The sequence below is a fragment of the Hemicordylus capensis genome, chromosome 1 (assembly GCF_027244095.1).
Source record: "Hemicordylus capensis ecotype Gifberg chromosome 1, rHemCap1.1.pri, whole genome shotgun sequence".
NCBI classification, from domain to species: Eukaryota; Metazoa; Chordata; class Lepidosauria; order Squamata; family Cordylidae; genus Hemicordylus; species Hemicordylus capensis.
In genome coordinates, this window is record NC_069657.1 from 240,996,303 (window position 1) to 241,022,850 (window position 26,548).

Sequence of the window (26,548 nt, forward strand, 5' to 3'; positions counted from 1 at the left end):
CCCAAATGTGGATAGCAAGGTGGGATAGGGTCCTGGATCCAGTACCTCCCTGGTAGTTCAAATAAGCTTTTGTCGTCGTGCTGTCCATCAAGATGAGTACTGATTTTCTGGAGAGAAGTTATAGAAAGGCTTGCATAGCTTTCCAAATGGCCAATAGTTCTAGATAAGTAGGTCGGTTCGAGGCTTGACCAAAAACCTGCCACACTCCATTTTTTGCAATGTGCCCCCCAGCCGAAACTGGAGAAACAGTTCTGGAACAGTTCCTCTGGGGGTCACAGTGTACCCCCCAGAGGAACTGGAGGCAAGTTCAGGCAACATGTCTGCCAGGAGTGCACACTCTTGGTTCTCAAACTATCCCGGATATTTTCCCCACTTACATACTTGCTGGTGGTCATTTGAAGCTACCCATTGTCAGTGTGATTTCTGGTGGGCTGTAAATGAATGAGCACCCCTCTTCCAAGTTGGAGAGTACTGCCCACCACCAGACTGAATGTTGCATCTGTGTAAGGATCCTCAAGGTTTGGGGGGCATGGCCTGTATTTGAATGGAAAGCAGACAAGAACCATTCCTGTAGTGGATTCATGTACAGTCTTGCTAAAGGTAGAATGACTGTGGATGCCATGAACCTTGAGAGCTGATGGCCAGAATTCTGCGCTGTGGTAGGGCTGCCAGCAAAGACAATTAATCGAGCAGCCCTTAGCACAGTTCTGACATTCTCCATCCAGCTTCAAATCTTGCTTATAAAAGTCAGAGAGAAGTCAGGAGAATGTCAGATGCAGAATGTTGGGAACCAGACTTGGGCGGGTTTGGGCAACATGCCTGCCAAGAGTACACGCTCTTGGTTTTCAACCTACCTCCAACATTTTCCCCACTTACAGATTTGCTGGCAGTCAAGTGAAGCTATCCAATGGGACAAGTTAGTATATACCATCTACAAAGAGCTTCTTGAATCACCATCTTAAGACAGTTGTCATGCCCTGGCTTAGTCTTTAAAATGTTGATGTTTGAGTGACAGCAGCAGGGGTGGTGGTGGTATGTGTGGGGGCAGCTGGAATCAGCTGAGGCGGGGAGAGAGATAAGAAGAGTGTGGTTTTAAAGTTGGAGGAAGAAACATCAATAACCTGTGCTACACTGATGACACTACTCTGATAGCTGAGAATGCGGATGATCTGCCAGCTCTAGGAATGAAAGCTATAAGGAGCACAGTGAAAAAATGGGACTACAACTAAATGTAAAGAAGACTAAACTAATGACAATGGATACAGCAACCAGCCTCAGAATTGATAATGAAGGCAGTGAAGTGGTGGATAGCTTCTGCCTTTTTGGATTGACCATCAACAGTATAAAAGATTCAGCAGTCAAGAAATATCCAGCAGACTAGCACTTGGTAGGGTTGCAATGAAGGCCTTGGAAAAGATATTTAGATGCAATGACGTGTCTATACCTAGAATTGTTCGGACAATGGTTTTCCCCATGACACTCTATGGCTGTGAAAGCTGGACTTTGAAGAAGCAAGATAGAAAAAGTTTTGACGCATTTGAACTTTGGTGCTGGAGAAGACTTTTGAGGATACCATGGACAGCCAGGAAAACAAACAAATGGATCATAGAACAAATCAAACTAGAATTTTCACTCGAGGCACAAATGACCAGGCACAAACTAGTATACTTCAGACACATTATGCGGAGATCCAGCTCCCTTGAGAAGTTCATAATGCTGGGGAAAGTTGAAGGAAAGAGAAGACGAGGACAACCAGCAGCAAGGTGGATGAACTCGATTACGTCAGCAATGAATGCACCACTGAGAGACCTTAAAGACCAAGTTGAAGACAGATCATCCTAGAGAGAATCTATCTATGTGGTCGCTAGGAGTCGACACTGACTTGACAGCAATCAATCAATCAATCAATCAATCATGTTGTAAGTGGACTGAAATGGGCAATCCAAACATATCTGACAATTAATAAGTTGAGTGTTCATTCATACATTGTTTGAATTTATTTTAATAATTTAAATTTTGATTTGACTGTCTCTGCCTCTTCCCAAAAGCAGTCATGTTATAAAAGCAGTCGAGTTTTTGATCTTATCTGTGCTTTATACTACAAATGGCATCATGAAAATGATTGGTAAAAGCAGAAGCAGTTAAATGAAGTTGTTATGAAAACAGATTCAAACAATATACTGTATGAAAAATTAATAAGGTTATTCACACAATCAAAAACTGTGTTCTACCTGGGTTTGAGAGCTGTGTGTGCTCCCAATTTTTGGCTGTACAGAAGCAAGGTAAGATGAAAACCTGGGCAGAAGTGATTGTGTGGAAGCAAGGTAGGAAGAAAAGCTACCCAGGTTTTGTGTGTGAATTGCGTGAATGACCTCAGTAACTGTTAAATATTGCTGGCATGCCTATTTCAGTCCACCTACAACAAAACACATCCTTCTCTCTCTTTCTCCACTCTCATCTGATCCCAACTGCTACTCACTCTCTCACACACAAACCCATGGGTGTCTATGGAATCTTTTCCAAGGGGGGCAAGCTCCTTCTGGTGGCCCCGGGTCCCTACCCTATTGTAGATGGGTGTGTGCCAGCATGCCCCCTTACCACACAGCTTGTGCCAATGTCAGAGGCAGGGAGGCATGGCCAGTATTGCGAAGAGGGGCAGCAGCTCCATCCCTCTGCCCATCCTTGGCAATCAGTGCTTCATTCAATGCTGTCTCAAAGCCTTTTTCTCTGCCTCTGAGAGGGTCACATACTACAGATGGGCCTCCACCATGCCCTTTACCAGTCACATCATTTGCTCTTCTCTGTGCAGCTCTTTTGTTTAACATCCAGCCTGAGGAAGAGTTCTGTAATATTCCAAATCTGGTTCAGTACCTCAATCCTTTGTGATCTTCAGTTGGCCCTATTAAATGTATTATACTACTACTGCTGTAAATATATTATGTTGTTGTTAAGCACCAACTACATCCTTTCTGTACAAACAGGCCTATGTGATTTAGGTACAGACACAGAAATTAATTTTCAGTGGTGGTGGCAGCAGCAATTGGCATGTGCTCAACTGTAGTAGTATGTAGAGCTATGAATTGGTTATTGGTTCCATGGCTTGCTTCACTTTGCTCTAGTATTTTATGAACCCTCACTGCTCACTGTCACAGTTTTTTAGGACTTCATATCTCTGGCTGAAACAGCACTTGGTTAATCAGCCACTTGTAGTTTAGTGTTTCATTTCTCAGCCTCCAACATTTTTTCTGCATCGGTACATATATAGTACCCTACTAAGCTCCGTGAAAATGCTAGACCAGTGCTCCCAGGAACCAAAAATGTGTATATTCTTTTAGACACGGGATCAGTTAAAGCAACATCTTTCCAACATTCTCTAAATGAAAGTTTGTGTTGAGGCATACATGCATTGAAAAAATAGAAACACATTCATATGTGGTCAACTGGGAACAAAACCATATCTAAGAGAAAGGAGGAAACTCTGCAGACAGCATTATAAAGAGTCCCAGGGCGCTCTAATTGTGTTATGACTTTAAAAGGTGGAGGGAGGGGTAAGGAGGACAGCGCAGCGGCAGAGGGAGGAATGAAGGGAAGTGTAGCTTTCCAGCATAAAATAGAAAGGCACAGTTACACTGTACGTGTAGAGATGCTGCTGAAGTGCAGTGGATTCAAGCCTGCAAAATAATTTGGGTGGGCTCAAATATGATCCACTCTCCTCTTCAAGTTCTCAAAATCATTGGTTCAAGTTCTCCTAAAACCAAGTGTTTAAACCACTGTCAGAGGAAGGGATTAAGTCCACCATATCTGGAGATGGGGACCCCCTGTTTGGCATGCAGAAATTCCCTGGTTCAATCCCTGGCATTTCCCAGGGCTGGGAAAGACTTCTGTCCAAAACTCCAGAAAGCCACTGCCAGACAGTGTAGACAACACTGACTTGAGGAAGCCTCATATGCTAGCATATTTTCATATCAAGGCAGGGATGTTAGGTTTGAAGAAACAGTAAAGGAAATGGCAGTTGTGTCTCTCAAAACACTGTCAATTTGGGTGAATATAATAGGAGCATGACAGGCAGTAGCAGAAAGCAAGGAAGAGAGCACTGTATAAGTAGGGGAGATGGGCTTAATCAGGCCTACACAATTTTGGGATCTAGCAATCCGGCCAGTCATGCATCAGTGATGGCCCATCAGTGACGTGAAAAAATACCTGTCTCTGCCTGGGGAGTGTCAGGCATGAGGCAGGCTGATAGGTTGTGTTTGGTGTGTCAACAGTTGCTTTAATACTCTGACCAAAAAAGGAGGAGATAGTCTCTTTTTACAGACAAATTTGGTTTAGAGATGCCCAGTATTAGCAGTGAATCTCTGTTTAGCATCCATAGAAAGAAATAAAAGTACATTTTTTCACAGATGTGAGTGAAATATAAGTATACTGTAGAGGGCAAGTGGTTTGAATCCTTATTCAAAGATGGCACACTCAGTGCTAGCAAGATATTTCTTCATCTGCATGTCTGCCAGAATAGGATCTGTGAAAGGCAAACAGCCACATACTGGGACAAATAATCTGTTATTATTATTGCTGGGCTGCTTTCAAATTAAATTGAGTTATCTCTCAAATGCCAAGATCTCCAGAGCTAAATGCAAGTCTGTTCACAATCCAGAAAATCTAGCTTCTTAAATTGAAATCTGGCAGAAGATTTAAGTCAGCAGGGAGCATGCACTAAATACAGCACATGACAGATGATCAAGTTGACCAGAATGAAAGCTGGAGTTTAAGCAATCAGTCTCCAAGTTCTTTAACTGAGCACCACTGCAGAGACACAACTCTAAATCATCACCCAACACACCATTTCATTATATATAATATAGATGCACTAGCAGTTTCTTGTCATACTGAGAGTAGTGCCATGGAAATCCTTTCCTAATTTAAATAAGAAAATGCTGCTTGTAACCAGAGAGGTTCCAGGACTAGTTTACTAGACCTCCAACTTGATTATAAAGCTTTTTAACGTCTCTTTTCCCCGTATTATTGCTTAATAGCAGTTAGTAGTTGATATGAAGACTAATCCTGTGCCAACATGCCAGGATTATCTGATGTGTGGGGGTGGGGTCTGCAATGTTTGGTGATTCACCTTCCTTCTACAGCTGCCTGTTGCCTCCTAAAACTATGTCCTTGTGAGTTGGAGGGCCTTTGGGGACATAATTCAGAAAGCCAGTGTGGTGTAGTGGCTAGAGTGCTGGACTAGGACCGGGGAGACCTGAGTTCAAATCCCCTTCAGCCATGAAACTAGTTGCATGACTCTGGGCCAGTCACTTCTCTCTCAGCCTAACCTACTTCACATGGCTGTTGTGAGGAAAAACCTAAGTATGTAGTACACCACTCTGGGCTCCTTGGAGGAAGAGCGGGATAAAAAATGTAAAAAATAAATAAATAAACAAATAAATAAATAAATAAATAAATAAATAATTCCAGGAGGTACAGGTGACTGCAGAGGGAAGGAGGAACCCTCATAGATAAGGAGGGCCCCCTCATGTGACAGAAAATACTGGCCACTGGCATAGGATTAGTTTGTATGTCAGCCACTGTTGGTTTTCCGGTTGGAGATAGCCCAAGACATGCTGGTAGTGGTGTGCACGGAACTGGCGCCTGTCAGTTCAAAAGTGGCGGTGTGTGGACTCTCTTTAAGGATGGAGGAGGGTGCTCTTACCTCTCCCATCGCATTTTCCCCACTGGCACAGCTGCAACATCCGGTCCAAGGAGGCACCAGGACAGCAAGGAGGTAAGCTGCCACCAGACCGTTTAAAAAGGCAGCGCCAGTGGGGGAAATGCAGAGGGAGGGGTAAGAGCACCCTTCCCCATCCTTAAAGAGACACAACCCCACCCCCACCCCTCAAACCGGCCAAACCACCGGTCTTTTGAACTGGTCCCATGCACATTCCTACACAGTGGTTCTGGATGAGGAAAACCCAAATGGTGCCCCACCTCTACTATTGTGATAAAAATGAATAAAACTAAATAATTGTTGCATCTAAAAGGTATCCTAAAATTTGCTGCTTGGTAGTGGAGGGGCACTCTCTCTAACTAAATAATAGAGTTTGGCCTTCTTGCTACTGTCTGTCCTATAATGGTGTGGCTCAAAAATAAAAGCGGAAGGAAAAGAACCTACTAACCTGAAGTTTGGAGCTTCCTGAAACATCTCCTTTCTTCAGGGGGTTTTTGTCAGTGTGGGAGAAGTGTTTGCGTAAATTTACAACTTTCCCAATTTTAATAATTTTGTTTCATAAGATATCTAAAAAGAGTGCTTCAACTGTTGCCTGGCCCTGGTGTAGCAAAATGCCTGAACTGGTCCTATGATTTGTAAATGACTGGAAGTAAAGCTCAGGAAACGGTTGCTAACTCCCCTAGCCTCTAGCACTGTCTAGGCACCCATGTTACGCAACCCCTTTGAAAATGTGGACAGAGAACTCATTTAACACGCTGATATCCCTTATTCCAAGAAATTAATTTAATGAGGCCTGTTTTCCAGCACACTTAGAGGGGAAACAAGTATCTCTTTTATCCCCGGGAACCTAGAAAGCAGATTAATAGGATGGGGTGGGTCAGCTTTCCTAAGCCTTTGGCACATTGTACCAGGCAGAAGAACCAATTAAGTACTGTAGTCAAAATCAATGGAAGTACAGTGCTGAAAATTTTTATGAAGAATAAATGTACACACCAGCACCACAGGCTTTGCTATTCACTACTGTATTATTCCTCACAGCTTTTATCCATTAAAGTAAGAGAAAGGAACCTCTCAGTTGTTGTTTTTTAAAGTGTTCTTGAAAAATCTTGCATTCTGGATTAAGCAAATAGTCATAAGTATTCACCTTTCACTATTTTGATGGGTGCACACTGGGCACTAGGTGACAATTTCTTCAGTGTTATTAAATCTAATATATCAGGTAACAGACAGGATTCCAGAGAGTTTCTAAGCAGTCTGAACTGAAAGAAGGAAATGATAATAAAAGGTTTCCATGGAGAACAGTTGAGTCTACTTTAAAAACTGTCCTAAACTTTTGTTGTTGTACAGATAAAACTTCAAGCTCTCAAGTCTAATGGTTCTTCAGAGTGCAAATTCTGTGGTGCAACCATTTATTTATTTATTCAAATTTGTAGACCATCCCAAACTCCCATCTCTGGGCAGTTTACAACAACATAAAACACATTAAAAATGAAAACCTTAAAACAATTAAAAACCACAGTAAAGTTAAAAGATTTGGGTGAAAAAAATAAGTCTTTAGAGACTTTTTTAAAGTTATCAAAGATGGGGAGGCTCTTATCTCACCTGGGGCTGCATTCCAGAGTCTCAGGGTGGCAACAGAGAAGCCCCATCCCTATGTAGCCCCCAGATGAGCTGGTGGCAACTGCAGTCGAACAGTGGGGCTCATAGTGAAGAATACGTTCTCTTAAATACCCAGGGCCAAAGCTGTTTAGGGCTTGATAGTTTATAGCCAGCACCTTGCATTTTGCCCGGAAACTTATCAGGATCCAGTGTAGCTCTTTTCATATAGGAGTAATATGGTCTCTCCAAGATAGCCCAGATATCAACCTGGCTACTTCTGTACCAACTGCAGTTTCCGGACTATGTACAAAGGCAGCCCCACATAGAGCGAAACTGCAATAGCCAGGTCTGGAGGTTACCAGCATATGTACCACTGTTCTGAGGTCATTGAAGAAATAGATGCAGCTGCCTATCAGCCGAAGCTGACAGAAAGCACCTCTGGCCACGATCTCAACCTGGGACACCAGACAGCATACTGTTTCAGGGATCTTGATATCCAGGGATTGTATACCATACGTTTTATTCATTTGTCTACTCTGTACCTTATAATTATGGTAGAATATGAAAAGAAACAAGGTACAGAGTAGACAAATGAATAAAAAGTATGGAATACAATCCCTGGATATCAAGATCCCAAATATATTTCTTATACAGTACCTTTCATATTCTACCATAATTCCAAAAAAATTACCAATATGAAAGGTGTAGCAAAATAAGTAACATATTTTAAATTAATTGATTCTGAAAGATACAAGGTTCTCTTCCACAACTGTATAAGAAATATATTTTGAATGATACTGCACACTTTATTTGTACTAGACAGAACACGTGCACGGAACGTTTTGCATTCTGTTCTGAGCCCGGAATAGAATATGAACACCCTTAAAAGAATAAATTATTGCCTTCAACTGGGTAGTGGAAAAGGGAGTTTGAAAACTACTGCTCTAAACAGATGCGTTTACTCTGGCTATTAAGATTGTTGCTTGCTTCATGCCCCATTTCCTTGTAAGCATGAGCACATGAAAGGTCAAACTGCCAAAGATGGATCAGACTATAGCAGGGATGTACTACTCTGGCCCTCCAGTTGTTATAGGACTACAACTCCCATCATCCTCAGCCACAGTGGCCAATCGTCAGGTGGGAGTTACAGTCCAACAGCAGCTGGAGGGCCAAAGTTGTACAGCCCTGGATTAAAGCTTGACTGGCTTCTTGGACTATAAAAGAGACTGCTTGGGAGATACTACAGAAATGACAGAGCTAAAGCTGGGCCAGCAACATGCATAGCCACAAGCGCAGCATTTCCTAGATCAGGGGTGGGCATCAGGGTGGCTGCGAATGATGGTATTTGTAGTTCAACAACAGCTGGAGGGCCAAGTTTGGGCACCCTTGTCCTAGATCTTTCTTGTCTTCCTTCGAGTCCAGGGATTCTACACACAATTGCTGCTTCTGCTGCTTATGGCATTCATACCGTACGGGGTGTGTGGTGTGGTGTGTGTGTGTGTGTGTTTCTTTTAGGAACCTTCTATTTGAAGCTGACTTTATTACAGAATGCAGTATCAATCAGAGTATCATTTTATATAAAGAAACAGCAAATGGTGAGTTAGGCAAGCAGCATAAATTGACAGAAATAGATTTATTTAATAGCTTGAATGAACTGAATAGGGACATGCTGGTAGTTTTCTTGGAGCCAATGAATCAGTTAAAGGGAAATATTCCTCTGTAGTTCTCACTGACTGAAAAAAACATGCCTAAAACTTGGAGATCAGCAGTGAACAAAGAACCTGCGGAGGAGCTCATTACTCACAGCAGGAAGTTACTATACTGTGTAACAGCATTAACAGTGAATATTTTGGGTACCAAATAAATATTAATAGAAATAGTGCTAACACTACAAACAGTATTAGCACTGCATCCAAACAGTCAGAACCAATGCTGGGTCCTAATGCTCTTGTACAAGTTGTTCTAGTAAGAACTAATCTGCCTACTTTCCTTTCACTAATCCTATATGGACTAAATTTGGTCCAAATCGGTTAGGCAGTTCACACATTAGCCCACTTGCACCTCAAATGTCCATGTGTCCACCATCTTGAATTGGGGTGGATGAAATCATCACAAACTATGCTTTTGAGGTGTCCCTACAACTGTACCAAATTTTGCCCTAATCAGTTCCCACTTGCACCTCTGATGTTCACGTGTCTGCCATCTTGAATCTGGGTGGATGACATTATTACAAACTACACCATTGAGGTGTCCCTATGTGTCACTCACTACATGTGTAGCAAATTTAGTTCAGATTGGTTAGCTGGTTTATAAGTTAGCCCACTTGCGCCTCAAACATTCACGTGTCCACCATCTTGAATCAGGGTGGATGGCATCACAAATTGCGACTTTGTGGTGTCCCTACAACTGTGCCCGATTTGGTTCATATTGATCCAGGCACTGTGAAATTGATAGGGTGGGACACACACATGGACAGACACACACGGAATGCCAGGTGATCTCATAAGCCTACTGGAAAGTAGGCTAAAAAATTGACTAGGCATTAATTCACCCTTCGTTTTGAGATTACATTGCCAAATAAGTAATACATCTCTTTCTCTCTGTCCTCAGAATGTCTCTCTGTCCTTCCTAGGCTTTATTTCATATTAGCAAAATGTCCATCATTGTGATGGACAGGGTTACTGGAGGGAGGGCCTTAACATGAGAAGAAGAAGAAAACAACCCTGTGGGATGTAATGCATCCCTGGCACAATGAGAGAGAGGGGGAATGATACAGTGTTAAAGAATTAGCATTACAGCAGTTAGAGACCCCCCCCCCCTTTAGTTATGTCCATCCATGCCAGATAAGCTTCCGTAATTTCAATATGGGATATTTTAATCTCTGCTGTTAATTAGACTATGCCATAATAAAGCTTGGCCTGCTTATCCTTCCTCTCCTCAATTGCCTTCCATCACCATTCTCTCTGTTGCCCAGGCATAGAGCCTTCATTCTGTCTTAGATTCCTCCATCTCTTTTGTTCCCCACATCCAATCTATTCCCAAGTCTGTACCACATTGCAAAACCCCACCTCTTCCTCTTTATCCCCTCAACTAAAACTCTCACTCATTCTCTGGTCATCTTCTGCCTTGACTACTGCAACTTTCTTTCCTCTGGCCCTCCTTTATCAGTATTTATTTATATTTGTACACTGCCCGAAACCTGAGTCTCTGGGCACTTTACAGCAACATAAAACAAATTAAAAACAAAAAACATCAAAACAATTTAAAACCAGAATTCTAGTTAAAAATCTTGGGTGAATAAGTTTGTCTTTAAAGACCTTTTAAAAGCTGTCCGAGATGGGGGAGGCCCTTATTTCAGCAGGGAGCATATTCCAAAGTCTCATGGTGGCAACAGAGAAGGCCCATCCCTGAGCGGTCACTAAATGAGGTGGTGGCAACTGCAGATGGACCTCTCCAGAGGTGATCTCAAAGGGCAATGGGGCTCATGGTGAAGATGATGTTATCTTAAATATCTCAACCTGAATTCTGCTGAAAACTACTTCACAGATACTGCAATTTCATTTAAATCATCCCATTCATCTGAAGTCAGAACAAAATAATAACAATATATTAATTAATTAATTAATTTTCTTTGTTAGCTGCCCCATAACAAATTGTTCTCTGGGTGGCTCACAACATAACATTCAAACATCCAATAAACACACACAAAAAGCATCAGAACACAACACACACAAGATGATGATGATGATGATGATGATGACGATACAAAACAATTTTAAAAAGTGGTGTGTGTTTTTTAAATCAATTTTTAAAAGCCTGAGTGAAGAAAAAGGTCTTCACCAGGCATCTAAAAGAACAAAGTGATGGTGCCAGGCAAACCTCATGGGGGAGGCTGTGGTTGGCGTATCAGCCGAAGCTGATAAAAGGCTTCCACAGAGGCCACTTGAGCCTCTAGTGAAAAAGCTGGATCAATGCGCACCAATTATGGTCACCATCTAGACAAAACAGTACTTCAGTCTTGTCTGGATTGAGTCTCAACTTGTTCACCCCCGTCCAGTCCAATACTGCATCCAAGCACTGATTCAGGACAGTCACCGCTTCACTTGCATCTGATGAAAAAGAGTGATATAACTGAATATCACCTCAGTCCACATCTCCAGATGACTTCTCCCAGCGGTTTCATGTAGATGTTAAACAACAGAGGGGAAAGAATGGAACGCTGTGGAACCCCAAAGCATAATTGCCAAGGGGTTGAAAATGGGCCTTGAGATATTGATTGATTGATTGATTTTATTATATTTATATCCCACTCTTCCTCTGAGGAGCTCAGAGCAGTGTACATGGCTATTTTTATCCTCACAACAATCTTGTGAGATAGGTTAGGCTAAGAGATATATGACTGGCCCAGAGTCACCCAGTGAGTTTCATGGTTGAATGGGGATTCAAACTTGGGTTTTCACAGTCCTAGTCCAACACTCTAACCACTATGCTATGCTGGCTCTTCTGGTAGGAGCAGAACCACCTCCAAGCAGTGCCTCCCACACCCAAAAAGGATACCATGGTCAATGGTATTGAAAGCCAGTGAGAGGTTTTAGAGAATTAACACGGTTGCATTCCCCCTGTCTCTCTCTCTACACAGGCCATCTCACTGGGCGACAAAAGCAGTTTCTGTTCCAAAGCCAGGTCTGAAACTTGACTGAAATGGATCTACATAATCCGTTTCCTCCAAGAGTGTCTAGAACTGGTCAGCCACTACATGCTCAAGCATCTTGCCCAGGAAGGGAATATTGGCCACAGGTCTATATATGTTTACATCCTCTGGGTCCAGACTGGGTTTCTTTAGGAGTGGTCAAATAGGTTTCTTCAACAAAGCTGGGACCACTCTCTCTCTCAATGAGGCATTTAGAACCTGCTGGGCACAGATAAAAATTCCCTCCCTACTAGATTTAATAAGCCATGAAGGGCAAGGGTCAAGTATTCATGTGGTAGGCCAAACTCGACTAAATGCCTTGTCCACATTCTCGGACACCAATAATTGAACCTCTTTCAGCAAAACTGGACAAAGTACTCTGGACACCCCTCCCAATGACATTGCATCAGCTGCAGAGTCTAACTCCTGGCGAATGCGAGCAACTTAACACTCAAAGTGCTGTGCAGAAGTGTCAATGGCAGAACCAGAAGCAGATCTTTTGAAATTCTTATTCACACATTACAATGTTTTATGGTTTACATAAACCCCTGGAGCCTGTCACATGCTCACAAAACATGAGCATTCCCCTTTCTGACTTTCCTCAATAAAAAGTAGAAGTGTGAGGAGAAAAGGAAGCTGGGGTTTTTCCTTATCTCATGATTTCTTCATGTTACAAAATGAAAATTTGGAGGGGGTGGGAAATCTGAGGTTAAAAAACCACAAACCAGCCCTGTGATATAGGACTATCCTTCAATTTAGACATGGGTGGGAGGATCTGAGCTTATTTCTTATAGCTATGGTTTCTTCTAATAGCTGGCTTCCTTCAAAGAAACCTTATTTCACATCATGTACGCATTCATAGCCCATTTGTGCCTTTCAATTGAATGAGTGATAACTGACTGATAGCATCAATACGGGAACATGTCTTTTATTCAGTCACACTCCCACCCACACAAGTCCCTGAAAAAAGGTGCTCCCTGATCCGTCTTAATGTTCCTTGTGCTCCTGAAAACACTGCAGTGAATATATTCCTGTTCTATGCTTTGTTTTTCTGATTCACTCAACAATGAAAAGTTAGCACTTTCAGTTCTTCACTCTCCTGAAGAGTCGCATGTAGAAAGAGCTCCTCAATACAAAGCATGCATTCATCAAATAACAGATATAAGAGTGTTGAAGAAATGATTAATACATGATTGTAACTTAACCATACCGTAGGTAATTATCCCTTACTGTACTGATTTTTATTTTTTTTAAAGATGTGCTATTCTTCATTCATTTATCAAATTTTTGACAAGCTTACCATTTTCATACCATTTGACTAACTGCAAAAAATGAAATCAAAAGCCATTTCTAACACCATTCCAAAAGACTGGAAAATGTTTCAATACTTGGAGGACAGCATCAAATGTTGAGTGGCTTCTCCCAATTGCATAGGCAACAGCCCTATAAAGGGCTAGCCTGCTTATGGCCTGGCTAGTGCGTGGCCATTACAGAATAAAAGTCGTCCCTCACCTATTGTGGTTTTCCCAATCATGGATTTGAGTATCTGAGACTGGGAAATAGTGAGCGCCCTCACCAACCATGACCCAAGTATCTGCGGTTTGATGGTTTTTTTAAAAAACTGGGGGGGTGTGGGGTAATTTTGGGCATCAGGGGGTCATTTCTGGGGTCAGCTTCATATGTTCAAGTAGTATTTTGAATTTCCAGATGCTAATATTAAGTTTTTAGGTATTCACAATCCAGATGTCTGGGATTTTCCCAGTTCTGCCCTTTAGGTATTTAAAGGTTCAACAAAAGTTCAGCACTTGTGAACAGCCCATAATGTGCACATAAGTAGTAAAAAAATGTCTAAGGAGTAATGTGCTAAATAAACAGGATATGAGAAATGGAGAGAACTTTTTTTTAAAAAAAGCAAAATGTCATATCAAATATTTTATGTCACTAGTGGATGATTCACAGCAACATCATTTTAATCATTTTCTAAGAAACAAAGTGGGGTTTTTAAAGGGAAAATGCCAAGATATCATTTTTATTGACTAAACAAACATCCACAAAAACTTAATGAGCTCTGTTCAGTTCTGTTCCCAAAGATGTTGACTCTGCTGCTGTAGTCCAGGCAAGAACCATAAAAATGTTACTGCATAACAACAACAAATGCCACCTTCTTCAAAATTCCAGGTGGTATAGATACAGCAATTTTAGTAATCTAAAGCCTAATATAATAAGCTGGCTATGGGGTGGAGACTGCCTTGGTCGGCCTGATGGATGATCTCCAACTGGGAATTGACAGAGGAAGTGTGACTCTGTTGGTCCTTCTGGACCTCTCGGCGGCTTTCGATACTATCGACCATAGTATCCTTCTGGAGCGTCTGAGGGGGTTGGGGGTGGGAGGCACTGCTTTGCAGTGGTTCCGCTCCTACGTCTCAGGCAGGTTCCAGATGGTGTCCCTTGGAGACTGCTGTTCTTCAAAATCTGAACTTTTGTATGGTGTCCCTCAGGGCTCCGTATTGTCTCCGATGTTGTTTAACATCTACATGAAACCGCTGGGAGAGATCATCAGGAGATTTGGTGCAGGGTGCTATCAGTATGCTGATGACATCCAAATCTATTTCTCCATGTCAGCATCATCGGGAGAGGGCATAACCTCCCTAAATGCCTGCCTGGAGGCAGTAATGGGCTGGATGAGGGATAACAAACTGAGACTGAATCCAGATAAGACGGAGGTACTCATTGTGCGGAGTTGGAACTCGAGAGACGGGTTTGATCTGCCTGTTCTGGATGGGGTCACACTTCTCAAGAAGGAACAGGTAGGCAGTTTAGGGGTGCTTCTGGATCCAAGTCTCTCCTTGGTGTCCCAGGTTGAGACAGTGGCCAGAAGTGCCTTCTATCAGCTGCGGCTGATACGCCAGCTGCGTCCGTTTCTTAAGTTAGACGACCTCAAAACAGTGGTATATCTGCTGGTAACCTCCAGACTGGATTACAGCAATGCGCTATATGTGGGGCTGCCCTTGTATGTAGTCTGGAAACTACAGTTGGTCCAGAATGAGGCAGCCAGGCTGGTCTCTGGGTCATCTAGGAGAGACCATATTACTCCCGTATTGAAGGAATTACACTGGTTGCCAATATGTTTCCGGGCAAAATACAAGGTGTTGGTCATAACCTATAAAGCCCTAAACAGCTTGGGCCCTGGGTTTTTAAGAGAATGGCTTCTTCGTAATGAACCCCACCGCCCACTGAGATCTGCTGGAGAGGTCCGTCTGCATTTGCCACCGGCTTGTCTGGTGGCTACTCAGGGACGGGCCTTCTCCGTTGCTGCCCCGAGGCTTTGGAATGCGCTTCCTAGTGCAATAAGAGCCTCCCCATCTCTGACATCCTTTAAAAAGTCCTTAAAGATGCATTTCTTCACCCAGGCTTTTAACTGATATTGTTTTGATTGTTGTTTTTAGAATATTGTTTTTAAAAATTTTAAATTGTGTTTTACATTTCTTGCTTTTAAATTTTTGTTTTGTTTCGTTTTTGTTTTTAATTAATGTTTTACTTTTTAATCTTGTTGTAAACTTCCCAGAGACGTGAGTTTTGGGCGGTGTAAAAATATGATTAAATAAATAAATAAATAAATAAATAAATAAAATATACTTTGGACACAAGTCAGTTGTGAGCAAGTGACTTCTTGCTGCCTTTAACTGCTGAGCATGCTTAAGTAATGTGTCGAAATCAAAGATAAAAGAAGAGAGATTTACATACATTGGTAACAAATGGCGGAGTCCACAATTAAGTAATTAATTTAAGTCTCCCACTAAACCGAATGGGGCTTAAGTGCTTTATTCTAGCAAGATTATTCCCAGATTTAGGACTTAGAATGGGCTGAGCTTTCACAGAATACAAATGTATGCTTGCACTGTTGGCCATTCTCCAGCAAATCTCCCTGAACTTTCAAAAGTAACATTATTGATTTCTACCAAATAATGAAGCAAGAACACATTGCACAGATATGTTGGGGTGCCATCATCTTGAAAATGGACAACACTGTACTTCACATACATGGCCCCATGCAAGATGGAACTATACAGGTGTACTGAACCTGTGGTCTGTATCCCTGCAAAAACTGATGGTACATTATGATTTGAGAGCCTTCACATTATGCATTAGAGCCTCTGCACCAAGTTCCCACCAATGCTTGGAGGCTGGAGGCAGAGCCAGTAGTCACAGTTCATTTTCCCTGTCCTCCTCCATCTTCATTGCATACTGTTGAACAGTCTGCAGAGGGCTTATGTTTATTTCCTTTGAGTTTAGGTCAGGATATCTCATTAGGGTACTTGTCATTTCCTTTCATACTAGGGGTGTGCACAAAACTGGTTAGCCTGGTTTGAGTCCAAACCAGACCCAAACAGAACCAGGCATGTTCAGTTTTGTGCACCCCTAAAACACCCCCTGGCTCAGATAGAATTTGAGCCGGTTTGGGGGTTCTAATGTTATATAAAAGGACTCACCGCCTCTGGGGTGCGCTGCCGCAGCCTCAGTCACACAGATGGCCATTGCACATGTGCGGCAGCCTCAAAAATGGCCACTGCCAGTACACAGAGGCCCAGAACAGGCCAAAAACCACCCAAACTGGGCCGTTTTGAGACTGGGGGATACCAGCTGGGGTAGGAAAATTGCCAGAGGACACCCCCTGCATCCGGTGAGTCTTAACAAAAAATATTTTTACATTAGAACCCCCGAACTGGCCCAGAGCCAGTGGTAGGGGAGGTTTGGCTCAAGGTTGAGCCAAACCAGGACCGGGTTGGCTTGAGGGCAAGCCCTCGAGCCGGAACAGTTCGATGTCAAACTGGCTTGCGGTCGAGCCAGCTCGCACATCTCTAGTGGTTAGAGTGCTGGACTAGGTCCGGGGAGACCTGAGTTCAAATCCCCATTCAGCCATGAAATTAGCTGGGTGACTCTGGGCCAGTCACTTCTCTCTCAGCCTAACCTACTTCACAGGGTTGTTGTGAAAGAGAAACTCAAGTATGTAGTACACCGCTCTGGGCTCCTTGGAGGAAGAGCGGGATATAAATGTAATAATAATAATAATAATAATAATAATAATAATAATAATAATACATGAGTTTTCAAAACCAAATCTCTGTGAAGGTAACACTATTTAGAATATTAGGAGAAACAGTCCTCTCTTAAGAAAGAGATCATCTACAGAATGTATAAAATAGAATTGGCTAGAAACTACAAAAAGGTATATTGTTCATGTACTAGCTCTAATGTATAATGCTTTTAATACAAAAACGACTAATATTTATATACCTCGTTTCAACAGAAGTTTCTCAAGCAGTTTGCATATAAATAAGTAAATAGATAAAATGCTTAAGAAAATTTCCCATGGATCAAAGATCTTAATAAGTTTTAAATAATTAAAACTCGGGTTTTAAAACTAGATTGTAAATGTTTTTAATGTTTTAAATGATTTTAATTGTAAACCACACAGAGAAGCAAGTTTTGGGCGGTATAGATATATTTTAAATAAAAAGTAAATAATTAAAAATAATGAAGCAAGAGGAACTCTATAACTTGCTATTTGGAAAACATTTCACACATGACCCAGGTCAGCTATAAAGCATAATAAACTCAACAAGGAGTTGCCGCAAATCACAACTCCCTTAATACCCGCAGGATGTATGTGTTTTCAAACATTTGTTTCTCACATTTACAGTGTACATTTTTATGTATACACCTAAAGATTATTTTATTATTATTATTACTTAACCATACCCCACTTTTCAGCTAAACACTCAAAGTAGTTTACAACAAACACATCAAAATGAGCACACATTTAAAACAATATGGTTGATAAAAACAAATACACTTAAAAGCAGTGCCAGCAAATTAAAATCAAGAGACTTCCTAGTCACAAAGGGCTTTGTGAAAAATAAAGGTTTTCAAAACTACCAGATCAATAGGATTAGCTCTCACTAGGAGGAAAAGTGCATAACTCCAGTGTCACCACTGAAAAGGCTGTGTTCCTAATACTGCAGATGGCAATTTTATTCTCACTAGTAGAATTCCCTTATTCATCCCAGAGCCATGCTGCTTAGGGATTTAAAAGTCAAACCAGGATTTTTAATTAAGTTCGAAAGTAAAGCAACAACCAGGAATAATTGTGAACAAACATTCTGCATGCTTAGCAGCTAAGTAAAGTGTGCTGTTGAGTCAGTGTCGACTCCTGGTGACCACAGAGCACTGTGGTTGTTTTTGGTAGAATACAGGAGGGGTTAATCCTTGCCATCTCCTAGTATGAGATGATGCCTTTCAGAATCTTCCTATATCGCTGCTGCCGGATATGAGTGTTTCCCATAGTCTGGGAAACATACCAAAGGGGATTCTAGCTCCAGAAAAAAGCTGAGCTACTTCATTCTGAACAGCTGACCTTTCCCAAGTGACTTCAAGGGGAGACCCATATATAGAAGGTTACAGTAGTTCAGTCAAGAATTTCTCAGAACACGCACAAAAGCCAATTCAATAGCCTCCCAAAAGGGATGCAGTTGCAAGATCAGTCAAAAACATTTTTTATTTCAACAGTCAAGTTGAAAAAAGCATGATGTACAAAGCAACTCCTCTTTTAAATTAAATTATAAGCACATATATGCCAATACACAAAAAGTAAAAGATTAAGTCCCTCCCCCAAGCACAATACATCTTTCCCCAAAAGTCTGGCCATATAACTTCAATGTGATTTAGTTCATTCCATCAGCCTTGCTGCTCATGGTGAGTCCTCTAATCCCAGCTGTCATTTTTTAAACACTAAAGCACATGCACAGCTCTTAGAAATGTTTGCATTTTCCCATTATCCAATTTTGCAAAAAAGAAAGAAAGAAAAGAAAAAGCCACCCTTAAGTCTGTTTCTGGCCAGCAACTACATGCCACTAATCCTATCAACAGTTGAGGATTTCTGTATCGCAACGTGTTAAAAATAATTATATGTTAATCGTCTTTTATCCTTACAACAGAAACTCAAACACACTGACCTGGTTGTAGTGTTCAAGCACACTGTCCTCTGGATTAGTTGACAATGCAAAGCCCAGCTCTTAATATATACCTAAAAACAGGAACAATGTGAATTTTAAAGGATACTGCTACTTCTCCTTGAATCTCTTTCTAGGGAATGTATAATTATCAGTCTAAAAATTATCCAAGGAAAATAAGTATTTTTAAGCTGTTTAACTAAAGGCTAAGAAACTGTTTTCCTAGGTAATTCTAGAAAAGAGTTACATTAAAAAGCAAAATTCTAACTCATCAACATAGGTAATATTTATTTCATTTTCCTAACTCTTTTCTGTTTTTAGTTCAGATAATATTTTTATTTATAATACTCAGTGAGAAGAAATGCCCTGGATTATCTAATGTAAAACAATCATATGTGAAAGTGAGCATTAGAGTTCTGTTAACATAAGCTTGCTTGGGGAAAATTGTGATGTTTGGAATATTCTAACCAGAATTTGAAGTGTGAACACTGAGTGAAATGACATTCCCAAAGTTTGAGATTCACGTGTTTCAGCAGTGCCAGATACAATACAGAACCAGGCTCCTTTAATACCTTTAGGAACTATACAGAGCAGAGATAATTTAGACGAGTACAACAGCTTCCATCACACTGCTAAGTCCACCAACATTCTCCCTTCCATACACATAACTATTAACGGCACAGGGTGCTTGCCCTGTAGTGAATGTTAGGGATGTGCACTGAACTGGCAATGGCTGATTCGAAGTCGGTGGGGGGTTACCTTTAAGGAGCAGGGAGGGTGCTCTTACCCACCCCCCGTGTTTCCCTCGCTGGCGCTGTGTTGAAAAATGGTCCCGCGGGGTGGCAGCATACCTCCTTGCTGCCCCAGTGAGCACTGGACCAAAAGTGCTCAGTGTGTATGCCCGCGATATGTGCACATGCAGTGGGCACTCCCGGTTCAACGCACACTGGGGCGGCAAGGAGGTATGCTGCTGCCCCACAGGGCCGTTTTTCAACACACTACCAGTGGGGGAAATATGGGGTGGGGAAGAGCACCCTCCTTGCTCCTTAAAGGGAACCCCCCACCTTCAAACCATCCAAACAGCTGGACCTTCAAACTGGTTAGGAGGCCCGTAAAAGGGCCTCTGAACTGGTTCGTGCACATCCATAGATCCCTAGTGAATGCACCAACTCTTCCCAACTCCAAGGTGGTACCTGAGAAACTGGTTTGAAGATATGTGTAGCTGACCATTCCCTGTGAACTGCAAAGTGAAGTGGAGACCAAGTTCTAACATAGGTCAGATATTGCTGCTTAAATAATTTCTGCGACTAAAATTCAAAATCTAGAAATCATTTAATTTTGTATTAATTCCAAGAAATCATGCCATTTGTAGTACAAAATCTCTTTCTCATAGCAGATGGGAAGTACTTTCTTTGAATAATAGTTCCAGAGCAATATGCCTGACCTAAACCTCAACGAAAGCAAGGGCAATCACAGGAATACAACCAAGCAAAACAAAAAGGAAAGAACCTACCCGTGACTAAGACAGAGATATAGAAAAGTCATATATTGCAAAAGACAATTAGAAATATGTATTAATAATCAGTAGAAAAATAGTAAGATAATTTCTTATTTCTTACAATTGTAAGAAAATTAATAATTGAACCAAACATGACAATTCATATTGAAGTTGAAAGGTTTCAGATTCCAAAAATAAGTCCAGCCGAGTGTAGCCTCAGCGTAGCCTCAGTAGAATGAAACCTTTCAACTTCTGCACGGACTGAATTGAGACCATATCATCTACGATTTCTTTTGGCAGCCGTGTTTCAGACATCATCTTCCTGTGCCAGCTGAGAGTCCTACCTACTTTATTTAGGTCTTGAGCAAGCCCCTTTTGCCTTGTTTCAGGAATATCTCCTCCAGATGTCTTGACCACCATTATTATTATATATGTTATTGTTTATGTTTCAATTTGAATTGTCATGTTTGGTTCAATTATTAATTTTCTTACAGTTGTAAGAAATAAGAAATTATCTTACTATTTTTCTACTTATTAATACATATTTCTAATTGTCTTTTGTAATATATGACTTTTATATATCTCCGTCTTAGTCACGGGTGGGTTCTTTTCTCTTTGTTTTGCTTGACCTAAACCTCCACAAGACTCTAATCCCATAAAATGAACTGCAGTTGCAATTCAAATTTGCCATCACGTGTAATCCTATAAGCACCACTTTACACACAATATTTTGTCTACAAAGATGTACATAGGTGCGGGGGGAACTGTACATATAGTAATCATATACAAATATTCACATACATCTTTATATTACTATGTGTACATAAGCTGAGAAGGCTAAATTTTTCTAGGGGATCCCAATACTAATACACAAGGTAAAAGACATATGTATGATCATCATACCTGTCTACGTGCACAGATGTATGTGACCCCCTCCCCATCCATACACTTCATCCAGTAACTAAAAGCTATGTATGAAGTGGCCCTATACGGATAAAGATTCAAGCTTATCAACAATTGTTAATAGTACGTTCAAAAAGGCAGGGTTAAGTTTCTTCATCTGCATAAGAGAAACTGCACTTTTATCTGTGTAAGGAAGAAATCTATTAAGAAATGTAACAACATCTAACACAATAAAATAGAAATTCTCCAATAAGTTTAGTTTCCTTTTTATAAATGGTGTGTATCCTGTAATGCAAGATATGAGAAAGTAGGTTGAAGTGGGATTTTGAAAAATGTTAAAAAATATGTATCTTAATCAGCTGATAAATTGTTCAGGGTTTAAGCTGAGTTCTCAGAAAGAGGGCAATGGAAATAACCGAGGTCACGTGGCTTAGTTGCTTGCCTCAGCTAAAGAAGCAGATGGCTTTATATTAGCATCTGAAAAACACCCAAAGTTCCTAACTGAAAGGGGGTGGGGGTGAATAGTATAAATGCACTAAGGACGGTCAAGTATAATTTTCCCCCTTCAGTAGATGCTGACTTAGGAGATATTTAAGACACACAAGCAGGCACGTAAGAATCTTACACAATATTGATGCTTTTGAAAAGCCTGCTTCTGTGGGTGAAGGAAACAATGAGGTTATTCTCACGACCAGCAAAAATCGGGCTAGGAGAGCTCCGTGACGGAGCCAGCAGTTGTGTGGGTGGCCACTGCGGCCGCCCGGAGCAGACTGACTGCTTATCTGCAGCTCATTTGGGCAGCTCCCACTGATTGTGGGAACTGCCTCAAAAACAGGAAAGCACTAGCTGCCAAGGTAATCATAATTGAAGACCAGGAGAAAAGCAAGTTTGGAAAAGGTAAAAACAAATTCTGTTCAAAACTTCGTAAGAAGTTAAAGCATTGCACTACAAGTATGTGGCTAGAGTGCTGGCTTACCTATACGGAATTTTCCAGTCATTGGCTCAGTTAAGATACAACAAGAAACTATGGTCTCCTGTTATGAGGACAAGCAGGTGCAAGGCTTGGGGTCATGTGCTCCACTTCCCGTTTCCTCCTCCATATGCAGCTGAAAGCTTCCATGTTTGGGTTTTAGTAAACCAGAATTTTCCATGAGCTCGGGCAACTGTGGTTTGTTCAAAACACAGGCAATAAACCAGAAGGATCTGAAACTACAGTTTCATCTTTTTACCTAACTGTGGTTTGAATAAACCAGCTACCTGAGTTGGAATGTAGCAGCAACCTGTGGTTTATCAACAACTCAAAGCTTTAAACTGTGCATGAATGTGTCCAAGGCTTCTGCCTACTACATCTTCAAACATCAACAGGGAATCCAAGTATTATATACTGATATTTTAATACAATCATCATAAATCTATATACTTAAAAGATTGTACAATTGCATACATTGCAATGATGCTGAATCAAAAAATATATCTGCATTTTTCAATAAAATGTATGCAAAATAAATGATGTTTGGATATATTAAACAGGACTCCCCTGTTGGTGTTTGGATATATTGTTGAATCCAAATAGGGCTTTGTTTTCTTTTGCTACATCTTCAAGCAAGAAACAACTGTTTTCCATTACGTCTTAACCAGCCCACTGCTTACCAGTCGGTGTAGACAATACTGAGCTAGATGGACCAAGAGTCTGACTTGGAATAAGGCAGCTTCCTATGTTCCTATGATTCCACTTCCATACACAGAAAACTCATTAAAGAAAATTAAGCATTGTTTGTTTTTTAATCCAAGCTGTAAAACAAACATGAAAATGCTCAAAATGGCAGTTTAATTCTCCATGGAATAAAAGGGAGAATTTCTTCAAAACTTCTAACGTAATAAACTGTTCTCACTATGCGGGAGGGATGGGACCCCTGCTTTTGAAGGTCAGGTTTGTAGGGGCACTAGGGAAAAAGCGTTTCCTCATACCATGTTTCCTCACCCATTCCTCATACCATGTTTCAAGCGATCTGTGATATGGCTCAGCAGCAGCTGATTATTGGGAGGCATAAAAAGCAGCTTCAAAGCGTTCTTAAAATACACTGCCATTATTATTATTTTTTGGCAGTTTCATCTTGAATATGTCAAGGAGCAGAATTTTGAATGTTTGTCCCAGCAAAATCTCTACTCCCCGTCCCAAGTAACTGATACCAGAAATGGCACTCCAGGCAATCTGCCCAGCAGTGCAGTATGTTACAGGCTATCAGTGAAGCCCAGTTCTTACTGAGATGATAAACCTGACCCTGAACTGTGCCACTCCATGCTGCAGATGGGAATTCTGACTCAATGCTCCTGCATACTAAAAGAAAGAAGAAGAAGAAACCAAGATGCATATACAAAACTAGTGTGTAAGGCAGAACAGTTCTAGCCAAGCCTTCTCCCTAACTTGCTACTTCTTTGTGTGTGGAACTTTGTGTATGGAGAAGCATTCAGCCACATGAGCCCCACCTGTTGTTTGAAGTGGTAGAGACCAGGCAGACAGGCATATGTAAGAACTAGGCCTAGGCTGCAAGCAAGAAAAAGCGGAGGGGCCAATTTATACCATGCATAAACAAGAGCTTTGAATGTACAAAGTCTGTTGGCCCTCTACAGAGATATCATACAAGCTTTCTCTGTGTAATGACAGGGTAGAAAAGGTGTGTATCAGCACAGCTGCAACTGAGCTTCTTGTATGGACAGCTTCTCACATACACAGCACACATACACAGCATGAGCTGCCCTTACATCACTTACCACTTGTAGGGGGATGCCTCTAGCATGCTTGTGCACCCCACATATTTCTATTAACACAGGGAGTCAGCGTGGTGTAGTGGTTAGAGTGCGGGACTAGGACCGGGGAGACCCGAGTTCAAATCCCCATTCAGCCATAAGACTTGCTGGGTGACTCTGGGCCAGTCACTTCTCTCTCAGCCTAACCTACTTCACAGGGTTGTTGTGAGGAGGAACTCAAGTATGTAGTACCGCTCTGGGCTCCTTGGAGGAAGAGCGGGCTATAAATGTAAAAGTTATATTATTATTTCTTGTTTACACAGTCAGACAGGTGTTATTGACTGGTTTGTTTTATCCAGACATCGAGTCCTTCCCAAGGACCTGGGATGCCAGAATTTTATTGTCAATTGTTATAGATATCATCACAGAATATAGGCTGTTCCCAGTAAAGCTGCTTTTTGTAATTGGCTGATGGTGATTTCTGTGACCCCTATGGTGTTGAGGTGCTCTTCAAGGTCTTTTGGGACTGCACCCAGGGTGCCAATTACCACTGGGATTATTTTGGTCTTCTTCTGCCACAGCCTTTCAATTTCAATTTGTAGATCTTTGTATTTGGTGATTGTTTCTATTTCTTTTTCTTCTATTCTGCTATCCCCTGGTATTGCTATGTCGATTATTTTCACTTGTTTTTCTTTCTTCTCGACTACAGTTATATCTGGTGTAATATTATTAATTATTATTATTATTTATTATTATTATTATTATATAATTTCATTTTCATCTTTCTTTGTATACCTTACTCCAGTTTGTGTAGTAGAGGTTTGTTTTGCTTTGTTTTAAATGGTAACAGCAATCCCATTGAGAGACTTTCTATTGATTAGACATGCTGTACAATATTGGGGGGGGACACATGAAACAAGAACCTCTCACTCCATTATTTTAACTGTGGAATTGCCTCCTCTGACACATGCTGCCACTGCTAACACTGCTAGGTATTTTACATCTTGTTCTCGATGCAGGTGAAGACAGCTAATAAATCCCAAGACGGAGAAGCAGCCCATGAGGTGGGCATGCTGTGTAATTAGAGCCTATAGTTACTGCATTAGCACTGATTCCTCTGCCCTTCAAGAAATAAAATGTCAGCACTGGGAAAACCCAGGAAGAAGCATTTCAATTTAATAATCTGATATAGTACCATTTGCTATATGTCAAACTGGTTCTCACATTATTTATTGTGGTTTCTCATATTCAGAACAATAATGGGACTAAACCTTTTTTCTTTTTAAAGAAATGCAGTGAAAATCCTCATTGTTTAACAGGGAAGCTTGCCTCTTGTTTTCAACAATAAAAGTAAAATCAGTAACAAGCATAAGATTGGAGCTCTTCTGATATCTTTTGCGGCAGGCTCCGAGGCATTATATAAAAACGTGAGACAGACTATAAAACAGTGCTGAAGGAGGACATTATATAAAAACGTGAGACAGACTATAAAACAGTGCTGCACGGAGGACCCATTCTGGCGTAAATCTCCTGCTTTATTTGTTGTCCTTCACATATACATTTTTACTTCTGAAGACACAGTATTATTTATCATTACTATTTACATACTGCTTTTCAACAAAAAAGGTTTTCAAATCAGTTTTCAGTGTAAGCAAGTTCAAAGGCACAACATGTAGGGGGTTAAAAATGTTAAACTAGCCTCCTCCATATGTTATGCACCTTTGCAGGACCAACACATGAGAGGGAAAACGCTGCATTTGAAATACTGCATACAATTCTGGTCACGCCATTTCAAAAAAGGTTTTCGTTTTTGTTCTAACTAATGTTTTACTTTCTTTTTTTATTCTGTTGTAAACCGCCCAGAGAAGTAAGTTTTGAGCGGCATAAAAATATGTTAAATAAATAAATAAATAAATAAAAGAGCCCAAACGGGAATTAGAAAGACAATCCAACGATTCATGGGCTGGAGCACCTTCCCCATACCGAAAGGCTAAGAGTTTGGGGTTCTTTTGTTAAAAAAAAGACAACCCACCAAAAACAATGACTAAGGGCAAACATGATTTTATAACATTGTGCATGGTGTAGAGAACATGGATAGGGATTAATTCTTCTTCTCTTACAATCATGAAAACTCGGGGGGGCACTATATGAAATTAATTGGCAATAGGGTTATGACAGCCAAAATACATTATTTTTTCACACAGTGCATAATTATGGAATTCACTGTTACACAGTGTGATGGTCAGTGACATAGGTGGCTTTTAAAAAGGAACAAGTCAGAGGGTCAGAACTATCATTGTTCTGGGAGCTCTTTCTGGGTTTGTGATGGGCACCCGGTGCCCCCCCCCCCCCCGTTCCCACACCCCTCTCTCCCTGCCATGGGCACC

At 41.1% G+C, this 26,548-nt stretch overlaps 1 protein-coding gene across 22 annotated transcripts in view; it reads right to left on the bottom strand.

The window, feature by feature from the left end:
- The window catches only part of LOC128339534 (microtubule-associated protein 2-like), a 415,175-nt gene that overhangs the window by 285,702 nt on the left and 102,925 nt on the right, over positions 1–26,548 (bottom strand). For 16 of the 22 annotated variants that reach the window (XM_053283634.1, XM_053283642.1, XM_053283630.1 and 13 more), the window contains one exon: positions 19,016–19,086. The exons of the other annotated variants lie outside the window; for them this stretch is intronic. The gene's annotated coding sequence lies outside the window, so the exon portion shown is untranslated. The remainder of the gene's footprint in view (positions 1–19,015; positions 19,087–26,548) is intronic. 22 annotated transcript variants of the gene reach the window in all.